Source organism: Bicyclus anynana, chromosome 21, assembly GCF_947172395.1.
Source record: "Bicyclus anynana chromosome 21, ilBicAnyn1.1, whole genome shotgun sequence".
Classification (NCBI taxonomy): Eukaryota; Metazoa; Arthropoda; class Insecta; order Lepidoptera; family Nymphalidae; genus Bicyclus; species Bicyclus anynana.
In genome coordinates, this window is record NC_069103.1 from 7,437,502 (window position 1) to 7,452,250 (window position 14,749).

Here is a 14,749-nt window from a genome sequence, read left to right on the forward strand (position 1 = left end):
TTTGCCTTCACAGCTAAACTGCTGAATCGATTTCAATAATTCTTTTACTTATGAAAATCTACATTATTAGCGATAAAAATATCTTATTCCCATATTAATACGGAAACGGGTATACGCAGTTAGAACCGCGAGACCTCCTCGCATTATATATACGAGTATTTTACATTAACAAGAAAAGAAGCAGAAGTACTTTTGATGCTATAGACTATAGAGTAAACTCTAAATCTTCTCTTGAATCAATATATTCAGGAATCATTGAAAATATGGCAATAAGTAAGACGAAGAAAATTGGGCTATCTTCTTTCTAAACCATTATCCAGCAAATAATTAAACATTTTTGGAAATTATATTTTAAAAATTTTTAAATCCAATTGTCCAATGAAATCTAATATTTTTTTTAAATTATATTTATAAAGTTGCAGTGTGCTCGAAGCGAGGACCTTAATCTCAAACGTTATAATACTTATCAATACACATGGGATATAATGTCCAACTGTGTGGGTGTCAAATATCCTATGTGAGATACGAGAAAACATACCTAATATGTAGTGCTAATGAGTGACTCGATGCATTAATACATTTTTAATATTACAAGGAAAATCTTTAGGCATTTATTGTCGACTAGCGGACGCCCGCAACTTTGTCAGTGTGAAATTCAGTTTTTTACAAATTCCAAGGGTTTACAGGGATAAAAAGCAGCCTGTATGTTGCTCAGAAACCGCCACTATCTTCCGGTAAACGTCCAATTAGAATTCAGTCACTGCAAAGATTAGCCTAGACAAACAGATAGACAACAATTTTAAAAAAGCTTGTTTATTTTTTGATAGAAGTAAGAGAATTTTTCTTAATTAACTATTGTAAAATCACAGAAAGACATATCAAATTTTATACATATTTGTATTGTTGATTTGAATAATATTTTACTGTTATTACCTACCGAAAAAGTTTGTTTTTGTTCTGGGAGGAAAATGTCTTTATGGGCTTTTGCGCGGGTCTGATTGACCATGACTCAGCTTTTAGTCCTATTTGGTCACACTAAGAAAACCAAATGCTATTAGAAGGTCAGATAAGTTTCATATAATACCTAAATATTATTTTTATATATTTATTTCAAATTATCTCTTTAGATTTCCTCCCATAATTTCACCCGCGTTCCACAGTTCCCTTTCCTTGGTATAAAGTATAGTATACACTCACAATATAGGTTTGTATAGGCAAAATAAGTTTCAAAATTAGTTCAGTTGATCCAGAAATTGCCCTCTACGAGTACAAGCTCACAAACTCACTTTCACACTCTACCTCTTTATAATATTACCTAGTATTTGTTATCAACCCATATTCGGCACACCGTTGAGTTCGAGTCAATTAGAGGGTTAGGCCAATAGTCTTTACACACGCAGAGAATTAAGAAAATTCTCTGGTATGGAGGTTTCCTCACGATGTTTTCCTTCACCATTTGAGACACGTGATATTTAATTTCTTAAAATGCACACAACTGAAAAGTTGAAGGTGCATGCTTCGGACCAGATTTGAGCCCACACCCTCCGGAATCGAAGGCAGATATCCACTGGGCAATCATGGCTATATTAGTTATAGTTGATGATAATAAAAAAATAACACAAACCACACACACGCGTCGACTTTCAACACAATAATAGGAATAAAAACAAACTGCCCATTATTTGTTATCTGTAGGAAACAACAAAAAAAGTGTCGTTCTTCTACTTAAACCCGTAAAACTACGCCGTAACCCCTAATGAGTGTAAAAACTTAAGACCGGAAATAATAATAATGTAATTGAGATAAAGCTTTGTTTTCCTTCAAAATAAAATACACAGTGTTTCTGTTTTTGATAAGACACCAACCAGATGTATGCTCAGTTACTTTATCGGTTTATAGTCCATGGCATGAGCTTTTATGGTAGATATTAAATTTTATTACGAAAACTAGCTGACGCCGCGCAGTTTCACCCACGTGGTTCCCGTTCCCTTAGGAATACGAGGATAATATATCCTATATCCTTTCTCGAAAATGGGCTATCTAACTCTGAAAGAATTTTTCGAATCGGACCAGTAGTTCCTGAGATTAGCGCGTTTAATCAAACAAACTCTTCAGGTTTATAATATTAGTATACTTCCTTCCCAAATTCGGGAAGTTCCCGAATAAAAATTGACTTGGTTAAATTAATAATTTGTCTTGCTTTCTGTTAGGTACCAAGTTTCTAAAAAAATAATTTTAAAACCGTATAGCAAACAGAAGATAATGCGTAACATACAAGACATAAGAAATGAGGGTGTATTGTAAACCGCTTTCTTATAACAGTTAATACAAAATAATTATGTATCCCAGAGTATTTACGTATACCTTCAAGTATAAGGTCTTCAAGATAATAATGACACTTAACCAATTAATTGATCAGTCATGGCGGGCAATCTCATCTGGAGACAAGATTTCTAGGTAGCTGATATTTTTGTGCACATATGTGTTCCCATATAAAAAGGGTCCTTCTTCTTAGTATTTCATGTAGAAACAACACCAACGTACAAATATTGCATCGATCAAAAATATTTTAGGAGCATACCACCTACTTAATTCGCTCTCTAAAGCAGGAACTTCGCGTGGTATTCAGTTTTTCGCAAATCTCGCAAAAGCCATGGATTTTTTCGGAATAAAAAGTAAAAAGTCATATGTTAATTCAGGTTAATCTATCTGTGTTTTGAATTTCAGCCAAATCGGTTTAGTAGTTGCGGCTTTAAAGAGTAATACAAACTTTTGCGTTTATAGTATTAGTAAGATTTTCTCACCAACGAAGTTGACATTGGGGCGGAAAGTCCACATCGAAAAACACATAGTTGATCCATCCATCAACTAGAGTTGATCTGACAACATCGCAGCGTATTCCTCGCTACAGATGCTCCGGGTCGTGTTACCTATCTAAAAAAAAACAAACGGACTGACAGAGTGTGGTGAGACCCTACTTATTAAAGCTTTTATCAATCTTTCCTATATGTCTGGCGAATGTAAAGGCCTGCCGGTTATTGGCTCTATAAATAAATATTAAAACTGCCCAACACTCGTGACTTGGGCGGTATTCAATACAACGTGATATGTTTATCGGTTTTCTGTTCAGGACAGGCCGGCGCGCGCGATAAGGAGGCATCGTTTCGCAACTTTGTCCACTATTACTCATACCTATCGTGAATAATTAATACTTTATCAAATACGATCGTGTGTGCATTCAGTTCGTGGAACGGCTGTACGCTGTACCAGCTCTATACGATGAAATTAACCAATTAGAATTGTTATTACAATTCCATGAGACGTGATAGCCCAGTGGATATGGCATCTGCACATCCAACTTTTCAGTTGTGTGTCACGTAATGGTGAAGGAAAACAACTGCATACCTGAGAGTTTTATTAATTCTCTAGGTGTGTGAAGTGTGACAATCCGCATTGGGCCAGCGTGGTGGATTAAGGCCTAACCCCTCTCATCCTGAGAGGAGACTCGTGTTTAACAGTGAGCCGAATATGGGTTGTTAATGATGATGAATGATTCAAACTACACTGTATGAAAATGAAAATTAATCTTTCTTCGCAAATCCTCGTCAGAGGTTGCGTTGTAGAGATTGCTTACAGCAATAAGTCTACATTTACATGCTATTTCGTAGTTTAAATTATTAATGTAATGTTTCTTTGTTTGTATTTTTATGTGCAATAAAATATTTCTTCTTCTTTTTCTGGTAATGCCTAGTTTAATATTTACTTTAAAAAAAATTTACTTTTCTCGGTCAAATCTTGCAACTAAGTTTGAAAACAGTTATCTTCAATCCCATTTTTTTTTAATTTTGCAGATTCACGGTATATTTTTAGTTTTGTTGTCGATGCATGATTTGCTACTGGTGTCATTGACTATTTTCTAATGAAGCATACAGTATATTGCTCCGGAATTAGCTTTATCTGTAAAAATAAATCCGGTGATTAACGTGATTCAACTGTCAATTAGAAATGTTTTGTTTTTTATTGATAGAATGGTAAAAGAAGGCTTGTTAGTCTTATTTTATAACTCCGAGTCAGATTTGTCAATTTTATTGAATGTACCTACAGACTGACAGAAAAGACTAAAATTGAGAGAAAAGCAAATCTTTATTATAAATTATGTACTCGTATTATATACCTATATGATGAAGTTCACTTTACTCTAATATTATCTCATATAAATTAGATTTTTTTTTTCTAATCCTCTAAGATGCACATAGTTTTGCAAAAAGCAAAAATTCGGAAGCAAGTATTCGCTTTATACCAGTTTAATTATTTCATAGCTCTCTTTACCTCTTTGTATAATCTGTTACCAACAAAAAGAACTTTTCGTACCAAAGAACCTCTTGTGAGAGGCAAACAATAACCCAAAAAGATGTTTAAATATTCTTTCTCTTATAAGTACTACAATATATAAGGCCGTGATTATCTTCTATTGTGTTCTTAGTGGCTCCATGCAAAGGCATACTTGCGAACATGGAATAATGTTCCTATTTTCAATCGACTGCCAAAAGGAGAAATATTTCGTCGTGTTTTTTTATCAGTGCTTATCTTTTGTTTTACTAATAATAATAGTTAAACAAAAGATGAGTACTGAAAAAAATTCACGAGAAAATAATTCATAACAAAAATCCTAAAACTATTTACGATTTAATTTTAGTATTGTATTATATTAAAACCAAACAAAGTTTTTATAACCATATCTCTGTTTGCGGAATATAAAATCAGGCACTCCTCAGCGCATAGCCATAGATAGTCAAATCTTACCAACAGACTTATAGTAAAATTATAAAAAGAAAAAAAATTCTTTTTGTTTGTAGCAAATTCTTCAAAACTTCTTCAAAACTACTAAACCGATTTTAAAAATTATTTCACCAATGGAAAGCTACATTTTCAGCGAGTATCGTAGGCTATATTTTAAACTCGTATTGCACCGAGAACGGAATCTACGTTAGTGAAATTTTGGGGCACCCGCTGGTTACAAAGATCGTCTACGCTACGTCAGAAAAAGGGATGCGCAACGGTTTTTATTTAATTTAACGATAAAAAAACTAGATAAATAACCTTTTCTAAAAAGTACTTAAAGAATTATATGAAACAAAGACTAATTAAGGCCCTAGGTGGCGTGTCTCTCGCACCGGAGATATGATCGTGCAATATTGGCCATATGTCACCGCGATACTGCCGGTAGATAATGAGTAATAAGTGCTTGTCTTCCATGCACCGTTAGGGTGTGCGGGGGTCGATAAATTTACATGTCGTGCCATCTTTTATAAGTCATGTTTTTTTACGCCATTATATTCTTAACATCCTGTATCACGATTAGCATCATACAACAAAGGTGAGTATCGCCTAATAAAACTGCCTATCATAGCATAATGGGTTAAACTAAAAACCGAGTCTTTATATACTGAATACAGGATGTCCCGAACACTTATGCTTGTCACACCAACTCTTACTATTTGTGGAAATTGGGCTTCTATGTAGTGCTGGGTCACTACACATTTCGGCTGTCAAAGCATACTATTTGTTAGTGGGCGTTTTATGCAACAATACTATCATTACATCGTCATCATAGTATCTCGTCATCAACCCATATTCGGCTCACTGCTGAGCTCGAGTCTCCTCTCAGAATGAGAGGGGTTAGGCCAATAGTCCACCACGCTGGCCCAATGCGGATTGGCAGACTTCACACACGCAGAGAATTAAGATAATTCTCTGGTATGCAGGTTTCCTCACGATGTTTTTGCTTCACCGATTGAGACACGTGATATTTAATTTCTTAAAATGCACACAACTGAAAAGTTGGAGGTGCATGGCCCGGACCGGATTCGAACCCACACCCTCCGGAATCGGAGGCAGAGGTCATCATAGTATAAGTCGTAGTAAACTGTATGTGTATGTAACGTATCTTACAATATTATTGGTCCACCGCTATTAAATAGGATTGTAATTTACCCTATCGTTACCTCTTAGGCCCGTAAATGTTATTGACAGCATTGTCAATTGATGGGGAATTCCCCAAAATTGTAGTAACAAAGTCGTAAGATACACTAACAAAACATTTTCCGCGCAATAATAAACAATTGCGTTTATCGATATCGATTAGAGTCGCCTCACGATAAGCAAATGTTGTAGCACAAAATCGGAAGTAACAAAACAATTTTCCATCGCGAGCGTCGTACCACACTAGACAATTGCATTTATCGATATCGATTAAAGTCGCCGCACGCTCGATCTTATCGCTAGTTTTTATTTTCGTGATACCTGCCGATAAGGGAAATGTCCTTTTTCATAGAAGGCCATAATGGCGTAGGAGACACGCTATCCAAATCATAACTTATGCATACTGATTGCCGCTTCACCCTTTGCTGGACACAATTATTCTTTTTTACTATCTTTAAATATCGCCATTTACTGTGATATACATAAACTAGTTATCTTATATTGTACTAAAACAAATACTAAAAGATATTTTTTATAAACATGAAACATTGATCTAGTGTTATATACAAATGCTAGCTGACCATCCCTGATGCTGAGTTGTTCTAGTCCCATCTCTTTCGTCGCAACGCAATGAATGAGATAGCGATATTTCCGGATGTCCGGCTATTGGTTAATATTTGTTTATTTTTCTCTTCACGCCAGTAGGTAGGTAGTTTGCAATATAAAAATCTAAAACCACGATTTCAAATATTAGGTTGGGTAGGAGGTAGAGGAGGTTAAAAAAATTCGTTAAAATTCCACCCACCCAAGACTCAATACAAACCAATATGTTGGACCACAAAATACTTAGTTGGACAAAGAATTTTCCTTAACCCTACATCCTATAGTAACAAATCCGGTTTTTTCGGATTGTTTCTCTCTACCACGCGATGGTCCCGGCACCTGCACGGTGAATCGATGGAATGCTAAGATATTCGTCTATACTTAGCATACCTTAGTTAAAATCCTTATGCACGCCACTGCATAGTTATTAAACCTCACAGGCCTGTAATTTTATCCTTCAGATGGAAACACAATACAGCAGACATTTATATAATAGTGATATTATCGCGAGCTTTTTAAAACTTAAAATTTTGGTAGCACTCACTAATTTTACGCGAGTGAAACCGTAGGGCATAGCTAATGCCTTTACAAGAGTTTATACATTTTCCTATAAAATTTGGTAGGTATCATCGAATATTTAGGCTTATCTTTTCCTTCACTTAAAGTGTTTTGCAAATTAAATGGGGAAATCCGTAAACTATTTTGGTGTAGTAATTGTGGTTAATATAAAAGGGTAAGAGGCTTTCCTTATTATTTTCCTATATCAATACAAACAGTTTATATTTATTAAGTTGGTCATATATTACCCTCGATACCTTACTTCTTCTTCTTCTTCAGTTCGTTCTAAGTTCTACTTCTAAGTCATGGGCCATGACGTATCTCATTAATACAAAATGACATATTGTCGACTAATCGCGCCGAACAGGAAATATCGCTGTCTCATTTGCTACGATGGGATGAAAGAGAAAGCGATATTTTCGGTTCAACTGCTATTGCTCGTCTGTCTTTTTCGTTTCACGAGATATGTCAAGACGCGAATCTTAGATCTACAAAATAGTTCGTTTTAATACCTTGTGAGGTTTAAGTTAAATTCCAAAAATTAAAATTCCCTGCTAACCCGCAGTTTTTCCTTTTAGCCCGGACAAACAGTCAAACAACAAAAAAAGAGAGTCAGACAAAAAAAAAATATGCAATGAAGAAATGCTTTTGATATCATGTAAATAACTATTATATAAGCACTTAGGAAAGCAATTCTTTTAAAATCACAGACATACAGTTCAATTTTATTAGTATGTATGTATTGATTTACGTGTACTCGTATGTATTAGGTACACAGCTTTTATAGATAAGAATTGTTATGTCACGTACGTACCTACATAATTAAAATTAGAAAATTTTATTACACAATACCACAATTTTGCTAATTAATGGTTTGGCAACAAAATGAGCTGTAAACAATATAACTAATGTACTCAAAAGGATATTTTTTTTTTAAATATCTGTTTGCATAAAGTGATACTTTGCTGTGAGGAAAAGAAGATATAATGGGAGCCATTATTTATTTCTTGCATTTTTTCACATAATGCGCAAATTTCTGACTATTTTTAACAAATAGTACGCCTATTTGTTAAAAATAGTCAGAAACTTCAAATTAACTAAACTAGTAACTAAAGTTCAATATTGATATTATTATTCAAGCTATCAATATTATTTATTTAATTAATTTACCAATAAAAATAAATGCATTGTTGATGAAAAAGATTGTAAAGAAACGTTTATCAAGAATAAAACCTACTATATGCACAATAAAAAGAAAATATTATTAGTGTTTCACAACATTTATAATTAACTAGCGGACGCCCGCGACTTCGTCCTCGTGAAATTCAGTTTTCAACAAATCCTGCGGGAACCATGGATTTTTACGAGATGAAAAGTAGCATATGTGTTTATCCAGGGTAAAATATTTTTCCATTCCAAATTTCAGCCAAATCGCTTCAGTCTCTTCAAAATAGGTATATCTAAACATACATATTATAATTTATAACACATGCTCGTAAAGTATCTCTTATGTCATCAATTTCAATACTGTAATGTTTGTTGTATATAAATAAACATTTAATTCTTTCATTTTAATAATTTTGATAATAAATTACAACCATTTATCTGTAGAAACACAAAAATATTTTATTATTAATATTTTAATTTACTTTATTAGTAATACTGGCTGTTTTTGGACCATTTGCCTACAAAAGACGATGTGCTCGTACTTCGTTATCTGTGTAAAAATGACAAACGTGTCAAAATGTCATCATATGCATCATATGGAAAACAGGCAAATAACAAAGATGCAAATTCATTTTCAGAAAGTGTGTTCAAAGTGTGTTTCCTCACAAATGTGTTATAAAACGTCGTATGACATACGTGCGCTTGGATAATTACAGCCTTCCTTAAAGCTCTCGCCTTCGGCTCGAGCTTGTCAATGTCAGTAAAAATTTCAACTTGCCGCACTTATATCATAATGTACTATTATTGTAGAAAATGACATCACGCGACGCCACTGTCACCTGACGTGACGTTATATCATAACATCTGAAACCTTTTAAAACACAAATGCAGGTATTTTCCGTATTTAATATCATAAATGGACTATTATCTCATCGTGACTATAACTAGCTTGCTTAAGATTCTTATCAAACTATGCAATTTTTAAACTTCTAGTTGAAATAACCAGTATTGTTTTAATTTAATCGATTTAATCGACGCCCTGCGGTTTCAGCCGCGTAGTTCCCGTTCCCGAGAGAATACCGGGCTTTACCTTTGACACTCACAAATAACATGGCTTTCCAGAATTTTCTTAATCGGTTCCGTAGATCCAGATATTACCCCCTAAAATACCACAAAATTTACCTCTTTGTAGTATTAGTATAGATGTATTTGCACCTTTAGATAATCATGTACTTACGCGTTAGGAACATGACTCACAAATTCACTACCCAGACTCACCCATATGCCTGATATATCAATGACAACCACATACCCTTCAGATAATACAGCAATAGCTCTTGACGACAGAAATAAGCGTTGCTTCTGATAAGTGATCGAGTCGAAAATTTTGACAATTAAAATATATCATGTTCACGTAAAAGGACATAACTTTCGCATGAAACGAGTTCCCAACCAATACAACCCCTTCCCGTATCCATTATACTAACCGAACTGCGAATATTACACACCTGTGTTCAATTGTCTTATTACCAACCCCCTGAATGCGACCATATGGTCCAACTGACCATAAGTCACCGGTAAAGAACAATAAATAAATGCGAAGGTAATTGCGAGGGTGGAAAGCATTCCCACGCATTCCTATACTGTCCTGGGGTAGAAATGACCGTGCACTGCCATATGCCACGCGATAGCATCGGAGTCTTATTATTTTACTGCGCGATTAGAACATTAAAAGTTCAATGACTGTTTGGACATACACACATCAGCTTGAATTTAGAAATATTATATTTTATAATCTTGGAAAAAGAAATACTGATGACGTAACAATAATAGCTGTAAACCACCTTCGACTAAATTCATTTAATAATACTGCTTGTAAAATTTCCATTAACATCAGTATGATGCTAAGAATCCATAAGAAACTCGACAGTCACTTTAACATTTTGGTGGTTAAATTATTTATAATTTAAAACGATGTTTTGTGTTATGCTGTTCTTTTAGTACACCTAGATTGTCGATTTCTATACTATCTTCCCCCGACTTATTGTATTTGAATAGAAATTAAACAAAAACACAACAAAATTTGGTATTTATTTCATTCTTTAGCTGTAATCTCAGTAGAAAAAAAAATCGTGTGCATTTTGTTTGTCAGCTTAGAATATCGCGAAGTTATAATTTTTAAATGCCAGTACCCACATATACTTCTGTGGGAACTCGAAATGTATGTATAAAGGTACGAACACGAAATGTACAGGCATGTGGGCCGATACGACCTGTTGATTTTCCATATTGCACCGCCAGACACACAGGGTTGTACAATGCACCCTTGTTGATAAAAATGTATCGATATTTTTTTCCCTTATTTTTTTTTTTAATTTTTAACAATACTTATAAAAATATGCACCTATAGAGGAACCTTCTTACTCTGGACTATCGAAACAATAACGGTTGACTAAACATTCCACATAACGCAATAATTCACATAGTAAAGTAGCGTTTTAAAAGTTGGGACAGCTTTTTCCTTAACGCTATCATAATACATTGTTTTACTTATAGTTACCCTTTTATATTTAGTTAGTTTTATTCTGTTGGCCAAAATGTAAAAATCCCTATTCAAATATATTTTTTGAACTTACGACAATATGGACGTTAATTTGTCTGTTCAAATAGAGCTAAAAATAGGCTATAAAGCTGTTTATTTTTAATCAGAAAAAATGAAAATTATTTTTCAATTATTTTAAAAGTTTTCAATATTTTTATTATACTTAGAATGTAAAAAGCAGTAATCGACAAATCACAACCCTACTTCAACCCTAAAGTAATTTGGCGCGACCCTACGTCTAATTTTTACGGAAATGCTTCTTTTCCGCTAGTCGGCTTACATGATTCCCATGGAAAGTATTAAGCATACAAATATCATAATATCTTAAAAAATATATTCAAAATTAAAATTCTTGGAGTTCATTTTTTTTTTAATTGAAGAGCTATGAAAAATTTGAGTAAGTTGTTTCTGAGGCTATCATATAAAGAAATTTAGTTTAATTAGCAAAGAGTATTGCGAGCAGAAGATCAAGTTATTATCTATTATTTAATTTTGTCAACTATTATTTAACCCTAAAATAATCTAAAATTACTTATAAAACAATACAGATTAACTTATCAGTCCAAAAGATTACAGTAAGGAGAAAAAAAAAACATTAAAAGAACCAGAATCAGGAGATATTAAGTCGGGGGCTATCGCGGTCACAGTTTGACAGTACATTGCTTATTCATGTCGGTAATTATCGAAATTGTTCCGTGCGCTCGGTCGAATTACGATACACAAGTTTTTTTTTTAAATATTCAACGAGGGGTGGAACCTTGACTGTAACTATTATTGCGTTTCCGTTCATATCCATAACGAATTTCAAAACATTTGTATGAATAATAAGTGGATTTATAATTAGTTGAAAAATTATGAAAAAAAAAGTATTTATGAGCTACAAATATATTTATCTCGTTTCTATTAAAGCTAAATGGTGTAGTGGTCGGATAAGATGTGCTATCTAAAATGTGATAACAATTATTAATTCTGGTTAAAGCCGAAAAGGAAAAAGTATCAAAATACTTGGGCCTTGCTCACGCCATGTGGAATGTTGAGTCAACTATTATTGTTCCGATGGTTGTTTCAGTCAATGGTCTTATAGCGAAAAGCTTTGACCAACATCTTAAGAAGCTTTCACTTAACTGTTGGATCGTATTGTGAGGAGGTTCCTCACTCTGGAGCCCTGACCACCGATTGCTTGGGCACTCAAACGCACCAGGAATATTAATTTTTATTATTAATGTTTAATAGTGTATTTATTTATTTTAATATTAACATTGTTAAATATTAAATAAATAAAGATAAAAAAATAAAGGAGACAGTAAATTAATTTAACATATTATGCAATAGGTCACGTGATCAAGTGATCGATCGGAACTGGCGTTTCCATAGATTTTTGTAGGTATATTTCTAAAAGTTAGCGTTTGTAGAAAGAAAATCGCCGTGCCACATGATTATAGGCCGAGAGCCTGTAGTGGGCAGTTAAAATGGGCTGAACAATGAATGTTTAGGTAGGAAAGTTCAGAGGTGGTCAATTGCCGCTAAACGCAGGCCGCAGCAACCGTGACGGCGGTCGTAAGCCGGCCATCATCGGAAGTCATCCGCTATTGATAGCATCTCATTGTTCGCAAATAGCCGGATGTTGCTAGAGACGCGAGAGGGACTCGTCTCCAATATACATACGGCGCCGAATAACAACAAATCGGCCTAGATAACCTTTAACAATATTTTTGTACAAAGTAATCACAAATAGCCGTGATAGCCCAGTGGATATGACCTCTGCCTCCGATTCCGGAGGGTGTGAGTTCGAATCCGGTCCGGGGCATGCACCTCCAACTTTTCAGTTATGTGCATTTTAAGAAATTAAATATCACGTGTCTCAAACGGTGAAGGAAAAACAATGTGAGGAAACCTGCATACCAGGGAATTTTCTTAATTCTCTGCGTGTGTGAATCTGCCAATCCGCATTGGGCCATCGTGGTGGACTATTGGCCTAACCCTTCTCATTCTTATAGGTGACTCGAGCTCAGCTCAGCCGAATATGAGTTGATAATGATGAATCACAAATAATCATAAAGACGGAAGTTTTTGTGTAAATGTGTATGTTTGGTTTTACTCTGGATTAACACATATGCTACTTTTCATCCCGGATTTTTTTTTCCCCGTGGGATTAGTAAAAACTGAATTCCATAGTAACTAAAATCTAATACAACAAGTTTTCGTCGTGGGGTAAAAATGCAATGAGTTTAGTGCCTATAGGAATATGAACGCATAGAGCGTTTCGTTTATAATTAGCATAAAAATAAAATCATTACGTTAGCAGTCTTAAGAGTCAATTCCCGTTTGTGTATGGTACGCCCGCATATAAACCACTTACCTTAAAATTCTGCACGAAAAAATACACAGCTTTCATTAAATAAGCTGCAGAAAAGTCAACAAAATAGACAGGGATTTTTGGAGGCAAAGAAATAATAGGATGGTTATGAATTACCTCACGAAATTCTTATGGGATTTCATGAATTAAAAACTGAATAATAAATTAAGTTTGAAAGCCGAATAACGGAAACTGGAATTAGATAGGTATGTTTTTAGCGAAAATGCGTTATGAAAATAATAAAAAAACAATGCCTCAACAACTTCTCGGGAAAGGGGTCGTAATCACTGTGAGGTCGTAGGTTCGCATCCATTTCTAACACAGTATTTTCTGACTAATTTATTACTGAATAAATTAAATTAACCAGAAACAATATCTATCTAAAAGTGTAAAGTAAGAGTTCAAAGAAATCTAACTCAAATTATTATAACAGCGTGGTGGACTATTGGCCTAACCCCTCTCATTCTTAAAGAAGACTCGAGCAGTGAGCTGCAGTGAGTCGAATATGGGTTGATTATGATGAAGCTTTCTTATCAGAATCTTGAGAAAATATTTATTAATGATTTTAAATACCTTTTAGATTTCATTATTTTTGTAGTTGTGTTTTAGTATTTATTTAGTACTGGCTATTCCTGAGCTTTGACTGCGTGAAGTTAGATTTTATTTCAGACAATAAAATTTAAACCAATCATACAGAAACACTGCATTATTTGATAACGGTCACAAGTTTTGATTGTATAGTTAAATATAATTAGCGGCGAGCACACCATAGATGCAAAAATGCCTTGCCTACTCTGAGAACACATTACGAACCTGTATTGCGTAAGAAATTTTTCCATTTTGTACCTATACTGCATACTCTAGTTAAATATCCTGTACACGCCACTGAACATAATCTAATAATGAAAGCAAAACACTGCTACCATTAATAAAATGGTAAAAATGAATCACCAGTCTTATTAGAATTAAATTTTTCCTTGTTAATTAATATTTCTTATAAGGAACTAAAGAGCAAAGCAAATTAATTTAAAACATCGCAGAGATATGAAATATAAAAGCTTTGTTTCATTTTTACACCTGAAAGTGGGAATATAATAAAGTGTACCGATGTCGTGCCGTGTTTTAATGGAGTCGTGTGTTGCCAGCGCATGTCTCACAGAATTATTTCTGACATTTTTAGATTCATTGTCCTCCATGAATACGGTGTCACGCTCCAAAAGAAATTAATGCGGTTGATACATACGGCTCGGCCTTTTGTTGTGTTTGCAGCACATATTTTCACATGCTGTTGCCGTAACTGCCTTTCAAATACCTATTCTGTTCTGACATACTTACGGATACATTACATTATATTATTAAATACGTTTATTGTTTACATGCATGCTAATTGCTAAGTGCAGAGGAACTCGTGGATTATAAAACTTTGTCGTATTTTAAACTTTGAAAGTTTTCTTTCGGTTTTTTCGATAACTACCTTACAT

General features: G+C 34.2%; 1 protein-coding gene across 2 annotated transcripts in view; it reads left to right on the forward strand.

The window, feature by feature from the left end:
- The window catches only part of LOC112058346 (homeobox protein prospero), a 158,302-nt gene that overhangs the window by 107,161 nt on the left and 36,392 nt on the right, over positions 1-14,749 (forward strand). The gene's annotated exons all lie outside the window — the stretch shown is intronic.